The sequence below is a fragment of the Perissodus microlepis genome, chromosome 23 (genome assembly GCF_051167445.1).
Source record: "Perissodus microlepis isolate ML-2025 ecotype Zambia chromosome 23, ASM5116744v1, whole genome shotgun sequence".
NCBI lineage: Eukaryota > Metazoa > Chordata > Actinopteri > Cichliformes > Cichlidae > Perissodus > Perissodus microlepis.
The window spans coordinates 23,942,722-23,969,102 of record NC_140482.1 but is presented as its reverse complement, the minus strand read 5'-3'; the positions used below and the strand labels follow the sequence as shown (position 1 = coordinate 23,969,102).

The 26,381-nt window shown below is 37.9% G+C and overlaps 1 pseudogene across 1 annotated transcript; it reads left to right on the top strand.

Annotated features, from left to right (window-relative positions):
• Positions 1-25,131, top strand: LOC146361495 (protein NLRC3-like; annotated as a pseudogene). The gene is made up of 13 exons (XR_014799392.1): positions 1-1,992; positions 2,403-2,522; positions 3,762-3,913; positions 3,998-4,096; positions 4,298-4,396; positions 6,627-6,705; positions 6,874-7,110; positions 7,253-9,093; positions 9,181-9,354; positions 11,711-11,884; positions 12,036-12,191; positions 23,542-23,588; positions 23,764-25,131. The product of XR_014799392.1 is annotated as a protein NLRC3-like (transcript).
• Positions 25,132-26,381: the final 1,250 nt, after the last annotated feature.

The window sequence follows — 26,381 nt, the reverse complement described above, 5'->3', positions numbered from 1 at the left end:
TGCAGCTGGTTGTCTTCGTGTGAATCTCCATGTGAAGGTAATGGAAGCAGTGTGTTATTTTTTTCGGATTAATATCACCTGTGTGCAGCTTAGTTCCAGCACAAACAGCACAAATCATAGCATTGTTCATGATGACGGACTCATATGAACAACGTCGACTTGTAACACGGCATTTATGTAAGCAATCATTTGTAAGCCTCTTAAACTTTCTTGCGCTTTTACACTAAGTTTTATGGTAGTGCTTCTCCTTCTTTGGTGATTATTGTTCAACAGACTGAAAAAAGCTGTAATATGTTTTTGAAGCATAGTTAAATTGTTATTTAATAGACTATCACATATCATAATTAGATTTATGATACTGTGTTAAGACACAGTAAAATTGTGTTTTTGTGTGTCTGTGTGTGTGTCTGAATTTTGCTGTAGTGCACTTCTTAATTGATGATCCACCTGATTGGACTGGGAAATTATTTCTAGCATAAATTACAGTTTTATATTACAGAAAAAAATTGATATCTGGAAAAATAATTTTAAAAATTCATGTTTACTAGTTGACACTAAATTTTTAACCGATTTCTCTTTTCATCTCAGCCCACTCTGTGATTCCACAGACATTTCTCCACAAATTCAACAAGCTCATTGGAATATTATTACTACATATAAAAAATTCATTTAAAAAAATGTTTCTTAATTGTCTAAATGAAAATCTCAGTAGATTCTTGATTCTTGCCTACTCTACAGCCGGCATAGTTTCATTTCAAACTGCGGCCATATTTCTGCCAAATTAAAAAATTAGTTCTGCTCAAATTCAACAAGGTTAATTTAATAAACAGTGATTAACAAAAGAGTATGCTCATATTTCATTATTTAATCTAAAAACCCATCAAAAATATTGTTTCTTACAATAATCCTTTCTCTTATTGGAGATCAATTTATTTTTCTAACTTTGGTCATTCCTAGTAACCCAACCATTCCAAGTTTACCAGTGTGGTATGTTTTCATTTTCAAGTATGTTATTTAGTATATAGAGTATTGCTGAACACCTTGCCTTTTTCCTTAATCAGTCCCACACCACTGCCCCCCAAAAAAATAACATTGGGAAGACGGAGCAAGAAAACACAACCATGACAGCAGGACTTGACAAAGTACAGCAGAAGATGGGGACAATAACTCCACACTGGATAATGAGAAGAGAGCCAACAGGTGGGAGACATGGGTGGAAAATACAGACATGATGATGCAGGGGAAGTAAACAACACAAGTCACAAGAAGCAACAGTAGAAACAGGAAAACACAGACTATTGGGGAACAAGGGTTAAATTACATAGAGGAGAAAAGACTAGACAGGGGAACATGGGATGGGTAAATGCAAACGAGACTGGGAAACCAAGGAACACCGATGGGAACAAATCAGGATTAACCAAATGGAGGAAGTAAAACACAAAACTAAGCACATGAGACATGAGATGATTAAAAAAGAGGAACTAACACACACGTATGTACATGTACGTAACACACACAAGACAGACACAGGGACTTGACTGAAGAGAAAGGGATCACTAAAGCAGATAGCTAGTATTAAAAGACCCAAAAGACAAACCACAATTTAAACAGAGACTACTTGGGATATAGTAAATCCTAAAGGAAACTATTAACCATCCTAAAATAGAAAGAGCCAAACTAAAGCACAGCAGACTCTCAAAATCAAAGAGGAATCACAAAATCCAAATTCCATGAAGAAATTACAAAACACAAAACCCTGGATAAAAAACCCAGAGATCCTAACAAATAATGAAGGATAATGCAGTGGTTGGAGATGAAACTTTGCTATAATGTAGTACGAGTGGGTGAGAATGGTAAATGGGCTGGTTCTTATATAGTACTTTTCTACTCTGAGCACTCAAAGTGCTTTATACAAATGACTCATTTTTCTATGCAGAAGAGCTTTCTATCCAACATTCATACTCCGATGGATGCATCAGAGAGCAACTCCGGGTTAGTATCTTGGCTGTTTCAGATGCAGACTGTTGCAGACAGTGATCAAACCACCAAACTTCCAATTAATATGTGACTTGCTCTAACTAGCTGCAGCTACATATTTAGAAATACTGATTCATCAGGGCAACTTTGTCCCTACATGACTGATTCTAAACAGCATTGAATATATTTTTGAGGAGTTACTGTGACATTATCGGCTTGAAATTAAAATGATAAAGAGTCCTTTTCATGGATCTTTGTCGATCTTTCTCAAAAATCTACTAAATCAACGTGTGTTTTTAAAAATGATGTTAGATTTCTCTGTGGTAACAACGGTTGAATGTTGTAATTTTAAAGCTGTGAGCTGAAATATTGTGTGTGAAATAATCAGTTGTAATTTGTTCCATTGGTTAATTTTATGCACACAGACTGCAGACTGGGAAACACCAGTCCTTCTTAGTCCTTCTACTCACAACATATAAGAATCCAACTGGACCACGTCCAATTACTGAGGTCTGTACTACGAAGCAGGATTTGATCTTATCCAGGTAATGTCAGGGTTCTTACAGGGGTATGTTCCCAATGGTAACTTATGCAGCTATTTTTCAGTGTCACGGACCAAAACCTTTCAAACGTGACAGAAGTTTACTTTTAATAGTAAACTTCTGTCACACATACTCACATGTTTGATTTTTAGCTTGTATCATCTGTTTAATTTCTTCACATAATTCCCATTATATACTTTTACCTTTCTTTGTTAGTCAGCAGCTCTGTCACGACTACACTTTTCTCTGACTCCTCTTCTCCTGCTCGACATTCAGCTGACACTCAGTTTCATTTCCACATTCATAAAGTTGCTGTCAAAGCTAATCATAGGCTTCATGATTAATCAGCAAACTGTGTCCAGGCCGGCAGGTTGGATAAGGATAACAGATTTATGTCCGATCAGGCTCATATCTAGTTCAGTTCCAGTCATTTTTCAGGTCACAGCTATCTATTTTCTCCCAAGATGATCTCTATTTAAAAATTGCTCATCCTTCAAAAGTGAAATATTGTGAAACATTGATGACAGAATTGGAAATCTGAAAGTGTCCTGACAGATGATGACAGATGACTGAGTGGACCAAGCTGATTAAATGACTCTTTTCTTCTCAGAGTTAAATCAACCCGGAGTTTATTTTTAATATTTATAATATTTATTGAACATGTTTTATGTGAGCTTTAGTTCTTATATCAGTAGGTATCATTAGGTCTTTGGTTCCTGTTTTTACTTTATGGTCATTCTAGTAATGAGTTACAGTTTCTGTGATATTTTGTGTTCTGGTTCATGTCTGTCTATAATAACTAACATTAGATGCCTTGGGGTTTATCCATTTGTTCTTCTCTCTGTCTTGCTTCTGTGTTAATGCCTCAGTCCGCTTGTGTTTCCTTGTCTCTGACAACTTGTTAAGTGTGTTTTTATGTCTGTGTGCAGCATCACTGTGTGCAGCTAAAAACATCTGTTAAAAAACAAATAACACAGATGATGCATATGTACGTGAAAGTGGTGTATACACAGGAGTCAGGACGACACCTATGAGTGATTTACTTTATGATATTTTACAAATGAAGGCAAAGTTTCATTGAACAGTAATTTGTGATGTTTAACTTTGCATTACCATAATAGTGAAGTGTCAGACAAAACGAGAATGAAAAGCTGGCAGGGAGTAAGCAACCTTGCTGCTGCTGGCTCCTCCTACACTCTGTTTGCATCAACCTAACATAGAATTGCTCTAACTCTATTCCAGCCACATGATTGGTCATGAACACAGAAAGTGTGTGTGAACTGATGCGGATGTGAATTCAGCAGCATGGATCAGTGTGAGGACAGAGAGGAGAGAGTCCCTCCCTCTAAAACCACTCTGTGTGGGGAACATGGGAGCCAGACCAAGGCTCAGAGGTGAGATGACCATCTCTAACTGTCCATGACTCTTCTCCATGTCACAGCTCAGCACTCACATCACTGCTCCATCATTATTCACAGGAACCAACCTGGAGCTGAACCCAGCTATGTGTCCTTAAAGAGTGACACGTCAAAGGATCTTCGTATTAATTTTAGAGAAAGACATTTATCTGACACAGAGTAAGTATGTCTCAGTATTAAAATGAGGCTGAAAAATATTTCAGAGGACAAATTGTTGATAGTTTGCTCCATCATATTCATCATGTTTGTAATTTGCTTTCTTCTAGATTATACAAAACTATTTTAGTTTCGCAATTAATTGTTGGAAAAAAAATCTGAATTTTAACCTAAAGTGTCCTTTTGTTTATTTTTCTCTGTCAGGATGTATCAGAAAGCTGAACTCAGCTGTGTGTCCTTAAAAAGCAACATGTCAAAAGATTTCAATATTAATTGTAAAGAAAATTCTTCTGCTGCACAGAGGTAATCCGTCTTTAAATGTTGTTACTGACTTAGTTTGAACAGTTTGTCTGAACATATTTTTCAAACATGGTTAATGTCACAGCTCAGCTCTTTCTCACACACAGTTCTATGTTCATATGTAAAACTGTGTTTTTGGGGTTTGTTTTTATTTCTTAAACACAGCAGTCAAGATTTAAAGAAGGCATATTATAGGATGTGTTTCTGTAGCGAAGAAGCTGAGCGTCATTTTTACAAATAGCACAACTGACCTAAAATCATGCCATCGGTGAATCTGTTGACTCAAGAGGGTTAAACGACTCTTAAAATGAAGTGCTTTGCTAAGAGGTAGAAATAATGAACTGAAAATGAGATGCTGGACAGGCTCTTTCACCTTTTTTTAACCTTACGAAAAGAATAGTGGTGAGGCATGTGCAACAGATTTATGTAAATGTAAACTCTGAACTCTTTGAGAGATGATTTAACTGCTTGATGTTGCTGGATATAAACTGCAATGGAAACATCATTCCCTCAATCCCATTTCAACTGCCTCTTAAAAACAAGCCTTTGGTTTCCAAACAACTGAAAATCCACTTCAGCAAACAGGAAGTGATGCTGTTGTAGGAAGTTAGAGGAGGTAACACTAACTTTGCTGCACAGATTTCACTTTTATTCATAAAACTCAGAGCATCAAAAATGAATCAAACACTGGTTATTTTTAAATTTCTATCTTAACTCTGAAAATCAAATAAAAATCAAACTCTTATCTGCTAAAGTGTTGAATAGAAAGTTTGATCTTTAACCTTTTGGAGAACAGTTCAGTTGACAGAAACAGAAATTTGAAGCATTTCCATGTAAATGTTTATTTTGTGTGGTGCCCCTGGTTTGGCCCTTCGTGCAAATTAACTTTTAAGATCGGGAGGAATATAAGAAAGTTCTAGAGTACATACGTATGTGTGCAAGCATAAAAAGCTTCATTGTAAATACATTGGGACAGACTTTTATGACACATATGAATTTGATAGATGTCAGCTCACATGTAAAAAAAAAAAAAAAAAAAGGGAAAAAATAAAAAAAACTGATGCAGAATGCAGAGTTTTTATCAAACCATGAATTTTGAAGTATCTATTTAATCAAGTTAGAACTAAAGCAGTGTGTTTAGTTTGTGGAGAGCATATTGCTCTGTTTAAGTACTGGGGTTTGAATTGCCATTTAACTGTTAGAAATTACCTGAGTCACATTAGCTGTCTGTTATTATTAACACAGCAGCTAGTGTACTGTAGTTAGATCAAAGATGAATAATTATGGCAGACTGAATGGGTCGTGGGCTGAATATGGCAGAGCAGATTAGGGAGAACATGGAGAACCAAGTGGTTTGCTAGCTAAGGATAAGGAACCCATAGCTGAACTAAGCAGAGAGTCTGGAGTTTGGAGAACTATAAAGCAAAGAATGAAATCCAGAGCAGAATCAGACAGGCTTTCAGGCCTGATAAGCAGAGCTGAGGACATGAAGAGCTGCATACTGATGCAGAGCCGTGTGAACGATAGATGTGAGAGCATATCGAGTATTTTCCTGGGAATCAGCACACGAGTTTGAAATACCATCGTGACAGCCCTAAAAGACTGATTTGCTCATGAAGCCGCGTGCTTGGATTGACTCAGGCTTAATGTGCAAACTGGCAGATGTTTGTTCACCCAAAAATGTCAGATTTGGGTGGACTTTTGGAATCTTTGAAATTATGTAAAAACATGTGCATTTTGTGCAAAATGTTTTTTGAAAATCCTGATTTTTATAAAGTGATACCATGTTGGCATTTTTACTATACCTTTTTTGCATTTCATTGCCTAATTGCATATAATATAATTGTATTATATATACATCTACTTTTACGTGTAGCAGTTAATAAAGTGATTAAAAATAAGTTTGAATGGTTTATCATGTGGACCCTTGCAAAACGGATTTGTCCTACCATATAGAGTCAGAATACAGTTGGACAAGACTTTTTCCATTTTAGTTGATCCACTGTGGAACTGCCACATCCACTCAGTTTGTCTGGTATTTGACACTCCTGTTTTAAATGATCTTTCTGTTCTGTTTTCTCTTCTTTCTTTTTTTTACTGAAACATATTTTGGAACTACTATTTGGAAAAATGCTATATAAATAAGATATACTTGCTACTAAGATCACTTTGTGGACCTTTAGCTCATAAACTCAAATCTAATGTGAGCTAATTCTTCATGACTCCTCCACAGGTTGGACCAGGTGACTGTAGAGATACCCAGTGGTCAGTCTGCCCAACAACATCAAACAAAACTGGACTCCATACTTATGGTCTTTACTTATGTGCAGCTTTTACCCATTTTCCCTTTACTGTGATCTCAATCTTGCATTATTGCTCCATTTTCCATGCTATGCTTTTTAGACTACTGTGTCAACCATGGATCTGATGTTTAGTTCCATGATACCTGACTAGGTCCTTCATAAATTATTCTGTTCCAGCTCCTGGAAGCCAAGATTGTAACGTTTGTGAAGAATGAGCTGAAGAAGATCCAGAAGGTTTTGAGTACAGATTACCTAGGTTGTTTGGAGAGTCAGGATGAGGAAGTGTTGGAGGGTGAGGATGAGGTATGTAAGAGGAGCAGCAGAGAGGCATTTGTGAAGATTACAGTGGACTTCCTGAGGAGACTGGAGGAGAAGGAGCTAGCTGACTATCTGCAGAACAGTAAGATGATTTCTGTAAAGATTTGAAATATGGGAAAGAATAATCTCAGGTTTCAAAATTTGTGGGTTTTTTAATGTATTTTTAAAAGTAGGAAGTAGTAAAGTTTATTTTGTTTAAGAATATGTCTTTTCTATTCTTAAAGAATTTCTCATTCAGCATCCATACCAGCAAAAACTTAAATCTCAGCTGAAGAAGAAATTTGAGTGAGTGTTTGAAGGAGTTGCTAAAGCAGGAAACCCAACCCTTCTGAATCAGATCTACACAGAGCTCTACATCACAGAGGGAGGAACTGCAGAGGTCAATGAAGAACATGAGGTCAGACAGATTGAAACAGTATCCAGGAAATCAAACAGACCAGAAAAAACAATCAGACAAGAAGACATCTTTAAAGGCTCACTTGAAAGATATGAACCAATCAGAACAGTGCTGACCAAGGGAGTGGCTGGCATTGGGAAAACAGTCTTAACACAAAAGTTCACTCTTGACTGGGCTGAAGACAAAGTCAATCAGGACATCCAGCTCATATTTCCATTTACTTTCAGAGAGTTGAATGTGCTGAAAGCGGAAAATTTCAGCTTGGTGGAACTTGTTCATCACTTCTTTACTGAAACCAAAGAACGAGGGATTTTAACCTTTGAAGACTTCCAGGTTGTTTTCATCTTTGATGGTCTGGATGAGTGTCGACTTCCCCTGGATTTCCACAAAACTAAAATCCTAACTGATCCTAGAAAGTCCACCTCAGTGGATGTGCTGCTGACAAACCTCATCAGGGGGAAACTGCTTCCCTCTGCCCACCTGTGGATAACCACACGACCTGCAGCAGCCAATCAGATCCCTCCTGACTGTATTGACATGGTGACAGAAATCAGAGGTTTCTCTGACAAACAGAAGGAGGAGTACTTCAGGAAGAGATTCAAAGATGAGGAGCAGGCCAGCAGGATCATCTCCCATATCAAGACATCACGAAGCCTCCACATCATGTGTCACATTCCAGTCTTCTGCTGGATCACTGCTACAGTTCTGGAGGATGTGCTGAAAACCAGAGAGAGGGGAGACCTGCCCCAAACCCTGACTGAAATGTACATCCACTTCCTGGTGGTTCAGGCCAAAGTGAAGAAGGTCAAATATGATGGAGGAGCTGAGACAGATCCACACTGGAGTCCAGAGAGCAGGAAGATAATTGAGTGCCTCAGTAAACTGGCTTTTGATCAGCTGAACAAAGACAACCTGATCTTCTATGAATCAGACCTGACAGAGTGTGGCATCGATATCACAGCAGCCTCAGTGTACTCAGGAGTGTTCACACAGATCTTTAAAGAGGAGAGAGGACTGTACCAGGACAAGGTGTTCTGCTTCATCCATCTGAGTGTTCAGGAGTTTCTGGCTGCTCTTCATGTCCATCTGACTTTCATCAACTCTGGAGTCAGCTTGCTTAACGAGCAACAAAACACATCCCATCAGTCTGAAAGAAGAAAATCTGCAGAGGAATACTTCTATAAGAATGCTGTGGACAAGGCCTTACAGAGTCCAAATGGACACCTGGATTTGTTCCTCCGCTTCCTCCTGGGTCTTTCTCTCCAGACAAGTCAGACCCTTCTACAAGGCCTGCAAACACAGACTGGAAGGAGTTCACAAACCCGACAGACTCTCCTACAACCTTTACTGACACTGATGAGAAGTAGCTCACAAATTAATCAGAAAACAGTCCAGTACATCAAGAAGAAGCTTAGTGAGAATCTTTCTGCAGAGAAAAGCATCAACCTGTTCCACTGTCTGAATGAATTAAATGATGTTTCTCTGGTGGAGGAGGTCCAACAGTCCCTGAGTTCAGGAAGTCTTTCCACAGATGAACTGTCTCCTGCTCAGTGGTCAGCTCTGGTCTTCCTCTTACTGTCATCAGAAAAAGATCCGGATGTGTTTGACCTGAAGAAATATTCGGCTTCAGAGGAGACTCTTCTGAGGCTTCTGCCAGTGGTCAAAGCCTCCAACAAAGCTCAGTAAGTACCAAACTTTAATTTAAACCCTATGCTGGCTTTAATTGAAATCAAAACCAAATTTCTTATGACTTAAATTTTTTTCTCCAGGCTCAGTCGCTGTAACCTGTCAGAAAGATGCTATGAAGCTCTTTCGTCTTCTCTCAGACTGGAAGACTGTGAACTGAGAGCTCTCAACTTGAGCTACAATGACCTGAAAGATTCAGGGGTGACACTGCTGTTTGCTGGACTAGAGAATCCATGCTGTAAACTGGAAATGCTGAGGTATGGAAATGTTACATTTGGTTTTATTTGAGACCCGGTTGACAATTGCAAGTTGCATTTCATTTAAACAAGTCTGGAAATGGTTGAGAGTAAATCTTAACATTGTTATTGCTGCTGACATGGACCCTGTTTTGCATGGGCCTGGTCTCCTCTAAGCTTCAGCTGCGATTTAGGGACTGAGAGCAACAGCTGCTCAGCTCTCCAGAGTGAATGAGGGGGGACATAGGGCTGCAGAAGATCAGACAAATATACAGGCACCAGACCGTTTAAGAATTTAAAAGCCATAAAAAGAATTTTGAAATAGATCCCAAATTCAATTGGAAGCCAGTGCCACAGCATTTTACACCAATTGCATGCATGACAGAGTGCCCTGGCCAACCCCTATTAAAAGGGAATTGGACTAATCCAAGCGGGACATTATAAAACCATGAATGACAGTTTCCAAGTCCCACCTGGAAAGAAAATGTTTAACCTTTGAGAGAGTCTTTGAGTCTTAGGTGATAGAACAAGAATTTCACCACCCAATACTGTCCCGATTCTTAATATTGAGGATAAGAACAAACCAACACTGGCCCAGAAGAGTTCAGTCAAACGATGATTTTATTTAACACACGCATGGGAAGATGTATACTGCAACACATCAGCATAGATCTCCGCCCAAAAGCACACTTCAAAATGGTTTTAATATGTCAGGGTTCAGCCCCTTCATGCGTCAGCAAAGAGTATGACATACATCAGTTACAGTAAATGATTAACTAAAAAGCTAAAAACAGTTAGACAAGTTCCCTTTTTCATCAACATTTTACCATATATGGCAGTTTGTTTCAACCCTCACATCTTCCAGATGTTTCCTGTTGACTTACAAGTTTTTTAACTCCTCTTTCGTCACTTGTTGCTGGGCAGGACACAAATGCAATTTCAAGCTAAATGAATTCCAGGCCTTCGGCCTAGGCTATCTTCTATAATTGTTTGTATTTGTAAGCGTGCATTCTACTGCTCGAAGTCAGTTACACAATATATCGTCGGGACCATCGCGCCATTATGTGGTCATCAAAACTAAGTGCAGTACTGATTTTTACCCCAAGATTAGTAACCAAGCTCTTCAAGTCAGGGGTCAGAGCAGCAAAGTCAACATATGAGGTACTAGAGAAATGACTGGGACCGAATAGAATTACTTCCATTTTACGTTCAGTAAAATTTTTAAAAAATTTAGAGCCATCCATGACTTAACATTGCTAAGAATATCAAGCAAGTGTATAATCAAGGAGCTATCAGAGTGATTAAAAGGTAGCATTGATTAATTGGCTTGATGCGACCTACCATGGAAATAGGGAGAGCCCTCCATTTCTCAATGTCCTTTTTCAGTTTTTCAACTTGTTCAAGATAATTCAACTTAAAGATCAATTTAGGATCCTTGGGCAAAATAACACCCAGGTATTTCAGTCTGTATGTAAATTTAAAAGGCAAAGTTTTCAAAAAATCTCCATCAGTTAAAGCCACAAACTCACTCTTCTGCCTTCGGCCTAGGCTATCTTCTATAATTGTTTGTATTTGTAAGCGTGCATTCTACTGCTCGAAGTCAGTTACACAATATATCGTCGGGACCATCGCGCCATTATGTGGTCATCAAAACTAAGTGCAGTACTGATTTTTACCCCAAGATTAGTAACCAAGCTCTTCAAGTCAGGGGTCAGAGCAGCAAAGTCAACATATGAGGTACTAGAGAAATGACTGGGACCGAATAGAATTACTTCCATTTTACGTTCAGTAAAATTTTTAAAAAATTTAGAGCCATCCATGACTTAACATTGCTAAGAATATCAAGCAAGTGTATAATCAAGGAGCTATCAGAGTGATTAAAAGGTAGCATTGATTGATTGGCTTGATGCGACCTACCATGGAAATAGGGAGAGCCCTCCATTTCTCAATGTCCTTTTTCAGTTTTTCAACTTGTTCAAGATAATTCAACTTAAAGATCAATTTAGGATCCTTGGGCAAAATAACACCCAGGTATTTCAGTCTGTATGTAAATTTAAAAGGCAAAGTTTTCAAAAAATCTCCATCAGTTAAAGCCACAAACTCACTCTTCTGCCAATTAATTGTATAACCCGAGATTTTCTAATAGCAGAGGAACAGATCGCTCAGGATTTGACAGGAACAAAACCACATCATCCGCATATAAAGAAATGTAGTGCTTGATCAGTCTGACAGGGTCAATGGAGGGCTTTATTTATTTCTAACAGTAGATCACAAAACATTTAGCATTTGAGATTACATTTCACACAAATCAAGTTGAATGAAAAGTTTGAATTTCAACTTTTAAAATAATTTTCTATTGGGTTTGGGTTTTTTTCAGACTGAGTGGCTGTAACCTCTCCGAAACTAGCTGTGTAAGTTTCTCTTCAGTTCTCAGTTCACAATCCAATAGTCTGAGAGAGCTGGATGTGAGTGACAATGACCTGAAGGACTCTGGAGTGAAAGTTTTGTCTTCTGGACTGGAAAGTCCACATAGTAAACTGGAAACACTCAGGTCAGCTTTCTTAAAATGTTCAACTGATGACTGTTTAATATCTGGTTTACATTAGTGTTTGATTGATGTAGGACTGTGTCAGCTATGATTTGTCAAATTATGAAAGCTGTGGCAGCTCTTTTCTTTTTAAGAGCATTTTTCATGTCTACAGGCTGTCAGGCTGCCTGATCACAGAAGAAGGTTGCAGTTTTCTGGTCTCAGCTTTTGGCTCAACTCCTTCCAATCTGAGAGAGCTGGACCTGAGCTACAATAATCCTGGAGAGGAAGGAATGAAGCTGGTGATGCAGCTGAGACCAAACACTGTCAGGTATGTAGATGGCTGTTGCAGCCACAGATGATGTGAGTGTCTGAAATTGTAATTCACTCTGACCCTGTCTGATTACTTAATGCTAGAATCTTCTTACTCTGCATATATCCAAAAATCTCCATGAACAACAGTGGCATAAGCTTTTCAATCTGATCCATGCAAAGGAACAGTCTTGAATTTTTACTTTCTGACATTAATCAATTCAACTTTCATCTCTGTGCATACCCCCTCGAGCGAATTCCCCCTCAAATTCAAGTTTTTTTTTTTACTACTTCTATGTTTAAAACGATGCCGGGGGGACAAAGACAAAGAAAAAGAACAAGAAGATACATGAACCAACTGAACAGTATTTTTCAGAAGAACGAGAGGACACGCACGCTGATATGGCTAACTCAGATGAAGAAAACGGTGAGGGGGCCAAACTCAAATCTTTGCAAGAGGGCATTAAAAATATCAGCCAACAAATCTTTGACCTCTGGACAGAGATGAAAGCTGACTTCAACGCATTCAAAGAAGATTTGAGGCGTGAGTTGAAAGAAGACCTGAATAAATTCAAGAAGACACAAACCAACAGCTAACGGCCAATAAGCTAGCGGTCCAAGAATACGGCGAGAAACTTGAGGAAGCCGAAACACGAGTGGCGGGGCTCGAAAGCTGGTCAGCGGTGGCCTACGACGCGCTGAGACAATTGCTAACGGAGCAGAGGAAACTGACCGAAAAGCTAGAAGACCTTCAGTGTAGATCGAGAATAAATACAAGCTTTGTTGATCTGAAGAGAGAGGCTAATATCTGATGGCACTGACCCACAAATATAACGGGCTCACCGGTCTCTCGGTCCTAGGCCAGGTGCTGATGCCACTCCCCGTTCCATTGTCGTCTGTTTTCTTCAGTTCAAAACAAAGGAAACAGTCCTCAGAAACGCATAGCAGAAGAAGATCCTTGTGAAAGACAAGCCCATTGGTTTTGACCATGACTATACTGCTACGGTAGTACAACAGTCCCGTGCATATAGAGAAGTGAAAAGCACACTTAAACAAAAGGGCATACGATCTCCATTAACAAAACTCTAGATTCACAGGGACACGGGCCCTCAGGTGTACCAAAGTCCGGCCGAAGCGGTATGAGAAATGCAGCGGAGAGGATTTAGTGTGGAGGAGCCACGCGAAAGAGGAGGATTTGACCCTACGTCTCTGATAGAGCCACTGGAGCAAATGTCACCATGGCAACCCGTGACCCGGAGAAGCAATGACGGAGCCATTCAGTGCGCGAAAAACTACAAGTGTTCCAGCGCAGAACAACTTAACTTCAGAGGAGGGTTTTGTCACGGTCCTGGGTCATTTTGACCCAGCACTTTGTATTATGGTTTGTATTCTGATCCTTTTGTCATGCTTTGTTTATTAGTATTATTCTATGTTTTAGTTATTCTTTGTGAGGGATTAGTTCTTAAGTTGTGTCTCTCATTTAGTGTAAGTTCAGTTCAGTGTCAAGTCTGTGTCTGTTTCTTGTTTCCCGTTTTATTGTGAAAGGTTGTGCTTCATCTCAGTGTGTCTAGCTTTGCTCCCCATGTCTCGTTAGCCCAAACCCTCCCAGCTGTGTCTCCCTCCTGTTTTCCATTCCCTGATTACTCCCCTGTGTATATAAGCCCTGTGTTTTCCTGTGTTCCCTGTTGCGTAGTACCCTCAACTAGCTGTGTGTTCTGCTTTGGTGTTTCTAGTGTTTAGTCACCTGCTCCAGTTTAGTATTTCTTTTCCAGCGTTTCAGTAGTCAGTTCCTCTGTTCAGACTTTTGTTTGTCTTTTGGTGAGTTTAGTTAGTACGAGGTTTTTCCCAGCAATAAAGCTCCGCTTTAAGTTTCACTTCCGTGTCTGAGTTCTGCATTTTGGGTCCACCACTCCTGCTTGCCTGCCTGCCACACAGCCAACCATGACAGGTTTGACTTTATAGTTACTCTATCAGTGTGGGGACAGAAAACTCCAAATAGGTATCTGGCTCTCCCAAATAATTAATATGTTCTTTACGGTTCAAGTTGTGTATATAATCGCTCTACTTTGAGGTAGCCAACAACTTAAGATAGGATGAGTGTGACTCAGATCGTGGTTCTCACTGATTCTAAGAGAGGGCCCTCACTTTTTGTGAGGCTTTCTCTCTCATAATTGTATGGGGGTGTCTCATTTACTTCATATTGGGAGTCATACTGCAGTGTTGTTCAAGTTTTGGATTTTGCAGCTTTCTTTAATTGTTCATCTATTAGTTCTACCGCGTTTAGGTTTCGTTTGTTTTAAAGGTCAGTGGTGGAGGATCATTTCATTTTCACAACAGTATACTATGTCATAGTGTCTGGAAATAATGTTGCTTAATGTTAATGGCCTGGGAAATCAAATCAAAAGTTAAAAAAAAATTGAAAAATAAAATAAGAATGTAATCTTTCTGCAGGAAACTCATTTGTCACCACAATGGAAATTAAAGAAATTTGGATATAGAAAAACATATTATAGCTCCCATATCAACAGCCATAAAAGAGGGGTGGCCATTCTTATGGTGAACAATTTGTTGTTTGACCTCTTTAAAGAAATAAAAGATAAAGAAGGACGGTACATCATTGTGAAGGGCAAAACTTAAAATAGTATTTTGACTCTTGTCTTTATATATGCACCACCCAATAGCCCCAAAACATTCTTTAAAGATCTCTTTGACTTTGTATTTATGCAGGACACTTCAATGTAATACTGAATTATAATTTGGACACAACTAGTCAAACTAGATACAAAACACATATAAACAGACACTTAAACTTGACACTTGAGGAAATGGGACTAGTGGATGTCTGGAGATTACTGCACCCTTCACAAAGGGATTACATACATTACTCAATTCCGCACTCAGTGCACACCTGGATTGATTATTTTTTTTATGCAAAAGGAAGAATGTCACAGAGTGTTAGACTGTAAAATTGGGGTAGCAGATGTCTCGGATCATAAAGCAATTTTTCTGACAATTCAGTTGGACTCACTTCCAAGGAACACAGTTTGGCACCTTCATGTAGGGCTTCTCCATAACGAAACCATTACAAATTATGTTAAACAAGAAATAGATACATTCATTAAAGGGAATAACAACGGAGAAGTGAATCCTCTAATTCTTTGAATTCAATGAAAGCCGTTCTGCAGGGAAGCTTGATAGCAAAAGCCTCTTTTGTTTAAAAAAAAAAAAAAAAAAACAATATAATCAGCTGACAAAAAATTGAAAAGAGTTGGAACAAATTTTCAGGACTAAAAAGGACCTCATAATACAGAAACAATTTTTAGAGGTTAAAATACAAATAGAAAATGTATTGAATCAGGAAGTGGAAAGAAAGGCAAGATATTTGAAACAAAATTACTACGAACTGGGCCCTAAATCCACGAAATTATTAGTTGCGAAAACGGCAGATACAGCAATACACAAAATTAGAAACTCCTTAACTCAAGAGTTGGAAACTGAACCAGAAGAAATAGATAATATTTTTAACAATTACTACCAGAAACTCTATCTGCAAGAAGGAACTGTAGATGTACAATCAATAAGAAATTTTTTGTACTTACTAGATCTACCCAGCATCGGGAAAAACCGAAACGAAGTACTTACTAAGGAAATCACAATAGAAGAACTGAACAAGGCAATCAGGAGAGAGAAATCCAACAAAACCCCAGGCAGTGACGAGTTCCCTGTGTAATGGTATCAGGTATTTCGGGAGAAACTAAACCCTATCTTGCTAAGAACCACTGTTGGGAAAGTTACTTTGAAAAATTAATTATAGTTACTATTTACTACTACAAAAAAGTAACTGAGTTAGTAACTGAGTTACAAGATTCTAAAAGTAATTAATTACTTGAAAAGTAACTATTGCATTATGTCTAACCCCTGGGGTCCAGGGTATAATTGGCCATTTTTAAGTACATTTGATTTTCCCTCTACATTTCACCTTTAAAAAATATTTACTTTGCCTTGTTTGGTATCATCCTTTTCAGCACAACCTCATGTGTCTGAATTTACAGTTATGTTTTCATTTTGACATACTGTATTAACACAATTGATCTAAAATCACACAAAAAACATAAAATCAGAGTAGAAAAAGTTATATTTATTACTGTAACAACCACAAACATGTTTAATGAATCATATTTCATAACTTTAAATGCAAATATAAATTGTCAATTTTAAAATCCTTTGCACACGTTTTGCAAACAACAGTTATTTGCAGCCATTTACCTTTTACCCTTTTTATTTATAACCATTTCAAACTATTTGCATAACAATCAGGTGTTCTGCATTCAATAAGATGCCACACAAATTATTTGTGCCACTCCAAAAATTTCTTCATCACAGCCTGATACCTTCAGGTCTGACAGCAGGTGTATCACTCCTGTTTTTTACCTGGAAACAGCAGTCACCTCATTGTTCTGACACACAACACAAAACTATCCACAACACTACACACTAACTACACAACACTGCACACTAACTACACACTCCAAACACGCTAAACGTCACAAATCTCTCTCTCTCTCTCTCTCTCTCTCTCTCTCTCTCTCTCTCTCTCTCTCTCTCTCTCTCTCTCTCCCATCACTTCTAAAATTTCCCCCTCTTTCTAAACAACCAAATGTCATGTTGCCATATCATTTTTTTGATTGGTCGACATGGTGCATTTTTCCACCAACACAAATGGGCAGTTTTTTTTGTTTTGTTTTTTTATTTTGTTGGTCACAAGCAGAGAGTGCTTGCTAGCGCTGTCCTTAGACAGTAAACATGACGAAACTGTTGAGGAAAAAACGCCGCGTATGTATTGTTTATCATGACTCTGGTTTTACGTGGCCTATCAACACAATTTATAAACTGGTATATATCACCTTGTTGCTTTGTCTTTAAGTGGTCATGTGTTTGGCTTACCACGACAACTTATTCTTCCTTAGTCAAACAGCAGCATTCATGCAATTGTTTTGCCCCCTCAGCTACAGGTGTTGTCCCAAAAAGTGATTGTCACTAGGGCTGGGTATCGTCACTGATTTCTATAATCGATTCTATTCCGATTCACAAGGTCCTGAATCGATTCGATTCAATTTGATTCGATTTGAATCTGGGAAATTTAGCGTCAGACAGTCAGAAATATTATAATTCAGATCAGTACATTTACATATTTTTGTATCTATAAAAAGGAAGCTGACACTTTCCAGACTTTATCAAAGGTGTAAGCGTCACAGCAGATGCCTTTGTGTCAAAGTAGCTGAAGATAAAACACGGAAAAACATGACGGTGATTTTCCTGGCATCGGATTTTATAAAAATATTCTGCAGTAGATCACAAACAAAAGAAAACCATTAATCAACTTATGAACATTACCTCTGAAGTTACAGCGGTTTTATTAGAGACACAGCATTTTGCATTTTGTATAATTTTAAAAAGTTTAAATTTGTTCAGTAGCCTATTGAACGGCAGAAATTAGGTTTTGTTTTTGGAAGTAAGTAAAAGGAAAAAAAACAACATTGGCCGACAGCGCTGTAAACAACGGTAGACTTGTGCATAACAAGCAAGCGAATAATGCAGAAAACAGATTTCAGGGATAGACAGGAAACTGTTCTTGAAGTAGCCTATACAGAGAGAGAGAGCTGTGCATCACGTGTGATTTTATCGTGTTGGAAGCAAAACAGCAAAAGTCAGAGTGAATTCATGACGATGTTTATGTGAAGCTTAGTTTGGATCTTCTTTTGCTGCTGGTTCAGTCAATATTGTTTGGAGAGAGATCAAACTAACAGCTTTAGAATCAGCGCAAAAAGGGCGTGAACACAAAGCGCGGACCCACCGAAACATCAGAATTAGAGAGCTGTCGGCTTTCAGCCCCGACCGTGTCCGTGCCGTTGGGTGATAAAGGCGACATCTCACTGATTCTGATCCGCGGGTCCGCGCTTTGTGTTTACGTCTTTGTGCAGAAGCCGTGTACCTGCTCTCATGTACTGTTTTAAATGTTTGGTGGTTGTCAAAATTTTGTGACGTTTCACCTGAGATTCTGGAATTTTGGGCAAAATACATTTATATAAAAAAATCGATTCAGGATTTTAATGAATCGATATCACGTTATCCAAGCCAGAATCGATTTTAATCGATGAATCGGTTATTAAAACCCACCCCTAATTGTCACCCACAGGAGCGTGCGCAGCTGCTTACAGCTGTAGCACCCAGATTACTTACAGCTACTTCCATGCAACTGATATAAGATGCGGTAAGCTGAAGACAGCTTCAACCATCCGTTTGTTGAAAAATGGTAACGCGACCGCACCACATTTTCTTGTTAGTAACAGTAACGGCGTTGTAACGATAGAAATAGCAATTAGTTCGATTACCCGTTACAGAAAAAAGTAACGCCGTTATTCCCATCACTGCTAAGAACTCAAATGGATAATAAAGAATGGCCAGATACCCCCTGTCGTGAAATGATGCTATTGTGTCTTTGATCCCCAAGGAAGGAAAAGATAACTGTGCAAATTATAGACCAATATCCATCCTAAATGTAAATTACAAATTGTATACTTCAATTATAGCTAAACGAATTTAACTATTCATTAAAGATCTAATTGAGGACGAGCAATGTGGATTCATTCCAGGGAGGCAAACACAGGACAATATCAGGACACTACACATACTTCACAAAATTGATAGTAATAAATGGGATGCAGCTCTTATTAGTTTTGACGCCGAAAAGGCTTGGCTTGGGTTGGGTTGGGTGGGAATTCTTGTGTCAGACTTTAGAAAGATTTGTTTCCACTCAAGACTCAATACAATTGATAAGGGCATTATATCACCAACCTGTAGCTAAAGTTAAAATAAACGGGTCACTATCACCATGCTTCAGCCTTCAACGCGGAACAAGGCAGGGATGTGGATTAAGTCCCATACTTTTCTCATTATATATTGAACCTCTGGCTCAAGAAATATGACAAGAGGTAGACATAAAAGGGGTCTTTATAGGTAAAAGGGAACATAAAATAGGATTATTTGCGGAGGATGTAATGTTGTATCTTAGGGACTTGAACACCTCCCTTCCTAAGCTTTTGGAATTAATAGCAGAATTTCATGAATGCGCTGGATATAAACTGAATATCGCAAAAACACAACTGATTCACATACCCATTGGACTTTATCAGCAGAATAAATGTGATTAAAAAAAATTAATATAATGCCAAGGCTGCTGTACATTTTTCAGGCACTGCCAGCTGAAATTCCATCTCAATAATTTGAGGCCTGGGATAAAATGTTGTTGAGATTCATATGGGGAGGCAAAAAGGCAAGAATACGCTTCTCCACTCTGCAGTTGCCAAAGGACAAAGGGGGTATGGCTTTGCCTAATTTTTAATTATATTTTCAGGCAGCACAATTACACCCTTTATGCCTATGGTGTGATAATTAATACACTGCAAATTGGAAACAGATTGAGACACAAAATAGCACGGATTATAATGTCCAAACACTGTTAGGAGAAGATACCTTACCTGACATTGTTAAATCAAAACTCAACCCCATAACCCAGTTTTCACTTCAAATGTGGTACTCTAACATTTAAAACTGAAAGGTGGCCACAAAAAGTTGAGATGGATAGCCTTGTGCAATAGTGTTAAACCAGGACAATATGACAAGGCTTTCAAAGAGTGGACCAACGAGGGCCTAACTGCTTTCTGTTTAATTACCAGAAAGGACAAAGTTAGGAGCTTTCAAGAGCTTAAAGACATGTTTGAATGGAAAAAAACAGAATTTGTTTCGATATCTACAACTTTGAGATTATTACAATAAAGAGATAGCTGAGACTGAGATGATTAACCCTTTAATTGAAATGTGTGATGCCTGCCAACAAAAAACTACCAAACTAGTATCTAAATTATACCTCAATTTGATGAAGAACCAAAAATTTACCTCATATGTAAAGACAAAAATGGGAAGAGGAACTAAAACTATCAATTACAGATGAAATATGGTACCAGGTATGTGGCTCACTTCAAACATCTACAAATTCCCTACAGTGGCGGGAATTTAATTGGAAATGCTTTATTAGTTTTTTTTTTTTTTTTTTATCACTCTTTACATTAAGAGTAGGCAGTTGGGCACACAGCAGCCTTGTTGGAGAAACTGTGGTGAAGTGGCAGCTAACCACTCTCACATCTTCTGGTCTTGCTCTAAAATTCACTCATTCTGGAAAACAGTGGGTGATACTCTACAAAAAGTATTAGGTTACAAGGTTCCTGAGGACTGTACTGCACTATTATTACTGTCCTTTATTTGGACAAACGTCCTAGTTTCAACAAATTTTTAACATGAAGGTTTTGGTATCACATAGGAATCTTAAACTACAGTATTTTATTTTATAATTCTAACTTGGAATAAGGTTTCTGCAACTGAACTAATCTCCTACTCAATGTAACTCCTCCACTGCCTCCTTTTACTTTCTATGATTACTATACAATGTCCTTTAAGTATGTTCTGTTTGTTAAAAAGGAAAAAATGCTAATAAAAGCAGATTTGCAAAAAAAAACCAAACACTTTACCTTTTCCTCAGTAACCAAACACTACATGTTGCCTTATAATTTTGTTATTGGCTCATGTGGTTCATTTTTCCAGCAATAAGAAAGGGGGAAGTCACTCAAAACAAAATAAAAAATAAAAAAGTATGTGGGGGGTTTTTTTTGTTTTGTTTTTTTTTTTCATTTTTCTTTTGGTTTCTTTTGGTCACTGAGATTTGAACTCGTACAATATTTTTGGTCCTTGATTCACACTCGTCTGCACCCTCGGAGAGACTGCTGGGGAGCCATCCCAGCAGGAAACAGAGGCTACCCTTGTAAGGCACACTTTATGATTAAAAAAAAAAAAAACCCGATCAGACTGTTATGTCACCCCAAGTGTTTTAGTAAATGGTATTAGATCATCAGCATTCTGTTTACAGAGATCAACAAGACAGGGGGAACCGATTTTCCCCATTAATTTTCGCTTTAGTAATTGAACCACTGGCAGAGGCCATTAGAAATAATCAAAGTATATCTGGATACCAAATTCAAGGATTTGAATTTAAAATTTTACTATACGCAGACGATGTTCTGCTGTTTGTCACCAATCCCCAGGATTCTATACCCTCTGTATTATCTATTATAGAAACTTTTGGATATTTGTCCGGGTATAAGGTTAATATGAACAAAACTATTGCTATGCCACTGGGAAATCTGCCTATGACATGCAATATTCCATTTACCTGGTCGGGTTTGGGATTTAAGTACTTGGGGATACACATTTCACCTAATATAAGAAGTATATTGAAACAGAACATAGACATAGTTCATAAAAGCGTCAAAAAAGATCTTTCTAGATGGATGGATCTCCCGGTCTCCTGGATGGGAAGAATAAACTTAATTAAAATGAATGTGTTGCCACAGCTTTTATATCCCTTACAAATGCTCCCAATAACTCTTACCAAAAAAATTGTAAAATAAATTGAAAAAGATCTGTCAAGGTATATTTGGAGGGGTAAGAAACCCAGATTAAGTATGAAAACGTTACAGCTGCCCAAAGATAAAGGGGGTCTTGCCTTTCCTAACATTTTGCTGTATAACTGGTCATAGTAGAGATATACATGAATGGATCCACGCATGTCTAAAAGAGACAGAGAATCCCCTTGAAGCCTGGACATGTTCGCCATTTAATCTCCTAAGCGAACTAGTGAGTAAATATATTAAAAAACATAAAGTAATGATTGATACTTACTTAAAAACATGGCATGATATGAATAAATACACTGAAAGTAATCCTATACTAAGTTATCTAACACCTTGTATAAATATTCGGCACTTTACACCGGGAATGAAAAGTGTAATATTTCAGAGATGGTTTGGTGCAGGAATACGTGTGGTGGGTGATCTGTTTGATGGTAATGTCTGTATGTCTTTTGAGCAGGTCCAAAAGAAATATGGAATACATCAAATGGATTTTTTTGCATTTTTACAGGCTCGTCACCTAATTACTTCAAGTTTTGATACTTTACACAATACAATGCAACAATATTTCTTAGTAACAGATTTAAAGAAACACAATATAAAATTTTACATAGACAGTATAGAACGCCTATTTTTCTGAATAAAATTGGTCTGCACAATGTATTAAATGTAAATCTGCGGCGGGGTCCTACTTGCACTGTCTTTGGACTTGCTCAAAAATCTCAAAATTCTGGCTCTGTGTAACAAAAGAATTAAAAGGTATATTTAAAAGCAGAATACAAAAAGATCCAGCTCAGTATTTATTGGGGCTGCCAATTCTGAACAAATAAAAACAAATATATACTATTATGTAAATTATTGTTTTTGGCAAGAAAATGTATTCTTTTCAGTTGGATTAATGAAAAACCACCAACAATAACTCAGTGGTATAAAGAAATCTTTAGAGTTTTACCAATGGAAAGACTGAGTGCAAAATTAAGTGCCAATGAAGATATTTTTTTGGATATATGGCGCCCGCTATTGGATTACTTACCTGATGATCTGAAGAAAACCATAGTGAGAGGGGCAGCCCCACTCCAATGGCGGGTTGAGTTTGTCAGGACAAATGTGTAAATGACTGGTAGACCGAATTATATATACTGTATTAGTTTTTCGTTTACATGTCTCAGACTGCTTATTGTGTTTGTTTGTTTTGTTTTTTTTCTCTCTGTTGTTGTTGTTGTTGTTGTTTTTATCTTTTGGGTTTTTTTTTTGTTTGTTTGAGACTTCTATTTCATGAATTAAATGTGATGTAAATACATATTTGAAACAGTCTTATTTGCAGTGACGTTTCATCACAAGATGCTGATTCTCTTGTTAAACTGAATCAATAAACGCTGTCAACTTCAAAAAAACAAAACAAAGAAAAAAAAAAACCTAATTGAAACCTAAAGGCCTCTTTCACGCAGAAAGCAGTATATGCTATGAAGACTGCTGCATTTGCCCAAAATGTGTCTTACACTGACGGCTGGTCTGTACCTATGCTTCATCATTGTTTGCACTTAGTACAGCCTTTACATGTACTATATGCAACCACTTCCTGACACCCTGAATGTATGTCAGTGTGTTGAATTTTGACTGTGGCATGTGTCAACTGCTCCCTGAACATATGCTTAATAATGGAGGTTATGATGTCATGTGATTATGATTTTTGCTCTTTTGAACGTTAGACATTTTCTTCAAGTGTATGTGTCAAAATGTATGATTGTTCCTTTATCAGTGTCTAACAGTATGTGTATGAGAGTAATGTAGTGTCCATGTGTGCATGCTGAAAGAGACGGTGCTGGTCTGACCCCCTCCTCCTTTCAGGGTGGAGCCTGCTGGAGTCCGATGGTTGAGACCAGGTCTGAGGAAGTGTAAGTGTGTTTTTAATGTGATTCATGAAAACAAAGCAGCACACATTCAACCATCTTCAAACTGTCACATCACTCATTCACATCTCTGATGTCAGAAGTCATCATCAAAGAGTCAATCAATGAACAGATGATGGATCAATAACTGCAGCTGGATTGTGTTTGTTCTCTCCATCAGATTCCTGTCAACTCACAATTGACACAAACACAGTACACAGAAATCTCAAACTGTCTGACAACAACGGGAAGGTGACATGTGTGAAGGAGGATCAGTCATATCCTGATCATCCAGACAGATTTGATTATCCTCAGCTGCTGTGTAGAGATGGTCTGACTGGTCGCTGTTACTGGGAGGTCGAGTGGAGAGGAAGAGTTTATATATCAGTGAGTTACAGAACAATCAGAAAGAAGGGGAAACATACAGACTGTGTTTGGAAAGAATAATAAGTCCTGGAGTCTGTTCTGCTCTGGAGATGATGGTTACTGTGTTTGGCACAATAACCAGAAGACATCCATTTCCTCCTCCTCCTCTGTCTCTAACAGAGTAGCAGTGTATGTGGACTGTCCTGCTGGCACTGTGTCCTTCTACAGAGTCTCCCCTGACACTCTGATTCACCTCCACACCTTCAACACCACATTCACTGAAGCTGCGTATCCTGGATTTACAGTCTCATGTGGTTCCTCAGTGCGTCTGTGTGTAGTTTAGTTTAAAGAGTGTCTTGTTAGTGTCCTGTAACATTCTGATTGTTGAACAGATAGTTCAGTCTATACATGTCTGTGTTTTCACTCAGAAACACAGTTTTAGATTCATGGATTCAATCAGTTGATGTTTTAAACTGTTTTTCTGTCAAAGCTTCACATTGAATATCAGCCTACGTCCACACGTACCCGTGTATTTTTGAAAACGCAGATTTTTCTACGCGTTTGCACCTTTCATCCACACGTAAACGGCACTGAAAACTGAGATTTTTAAAAGCTCCTGCCAGGGTGGAGATTTTCGACAAGGAAAACGGAGAAAACGCAACATCAAAGGTGTGCGCCTTTTTTGACGTCACACTGTGCGCCACATTGTTTCGGTGAAATGGATTTCTACGATGGTGGACTTAGACAAAATACTGTTACTGTTAATTTTACTCTCTGCAGTGTTTAAATGCTTACATATACACACACAGTTACTGTGCCTCCACACATAGGACTCAGTTCTGCTTCTATGCGCCATCTTTGTTTACTCTTTCCCACCCAGGCTTCTAGACTTCTGATTCGCCAACATTTCTACACGGTTAGGAATATATCACCTGTTGCTTTGGCATGTTCCTAGCAGCGTTTCCTTCATTTTTGCGTTTACATGTGGACGTGATTATTATTTTTTTTTTTTTTTTAAAAACAAAAACTGAAAATCTCAGCTGAAATGAACTTCATCATCTCAGCTGAAGTTCATTTCAGTGTATAACTTCATTTCAATGAATAATGAACTTAATCAGTGTGATAACACTGCATATTTGAAAACAGATATTATTAAACTGAGAGAAACACTGATATCAGTAAAGAGGAACTGATTAATGTGTGCTTACTGCCCTCAGATGTTCACAGATGTAAATACAAGCATGTAGCTATATTTTAAAAAAGCAGATCTCTTCACATATAATTTTCATCCTGTAGCTCTCTAACATGTTAGCTAGGTAATTTCACATTTGTGTCTTTTTGTGGAATCAGTATGAATCCTGCCTTTTCTAATTTTGAAAGACTGAGCATGATATAAACAAAATTAAATCTGATCTGTCCCTCTACAAATCTGGACAAACCTCAGATTCTGAAGTTCTCAACTTTTAGATTTTGTCCTCTCTTCACTTCTGCTGACAACTGACGTGTCATCTGTTTGTTAAAAACTAACAGAGGAGGCTATGCACACTAATAAATTATCCAACAGAAGATTTTACCTTTGAGACAATTGTGTAGGTCTACTTTCCAAACTGAGAGCTGCAAAGATGAGATGATAGTGCAGGTTTCTAGTCTTAATTCAGTCTTGTTGCCGCATTGTGGTCACCTGCAGGAAAACAGTATAAAATAAAACTGAAACCTAAAATAACACTAACTAAAACAGAAATGACACACCCAGTGATGATTACACAGTCCCATGTATTTCATAATGAATAATGTAATTCATGAATTAATGCTTTATAGCAAGATCTTTTATGACGAAAGGCAACGTCAATGTAAGACATTCTTTCAAAAACACCTCTTAAGATCCAAATGCACTGCACATTACCTATCTGCTATTGCAATTATACCAGAATGCATGTGCAATGTTTTGTAAGTACAGTGAAGTATAGCTAAACTTTAGACAAATACAAAAAGCAAAAGATTATTTTATATTTACAAAACTAAAAATGTATTGCAAAGTTTACCTCCGCACTGAGGGGCAATAGATAGTTGGTGGATCTGAACCCCAGGACGTTCTTGTTTTTCGGTGGCAGTGCTAAAAACTGAACCACCAATAAACAAAATGTAAAACTAAATAAAAATGGAAATTGCAAATAAAAAAAAACTCTGCTAATACTGAGAACTCAAATGTGATGCTTTGTGTGTAATCTTGTATGCATGCACACATACAATAGTCTTCACTGTATTTGATAATATGATTCACCTTCTGGTAATCATAGAATGACAATTTAAATGTCCTAAAGAACTGCTCTTGCTTATTTGAAAGTTGTGCACATTATCTGTATTTTGCCCGTGATTTTACCAGCATCACTTCACATTTTCATCCGATTTGAAATGTGTGAGTTCACTGGGTGA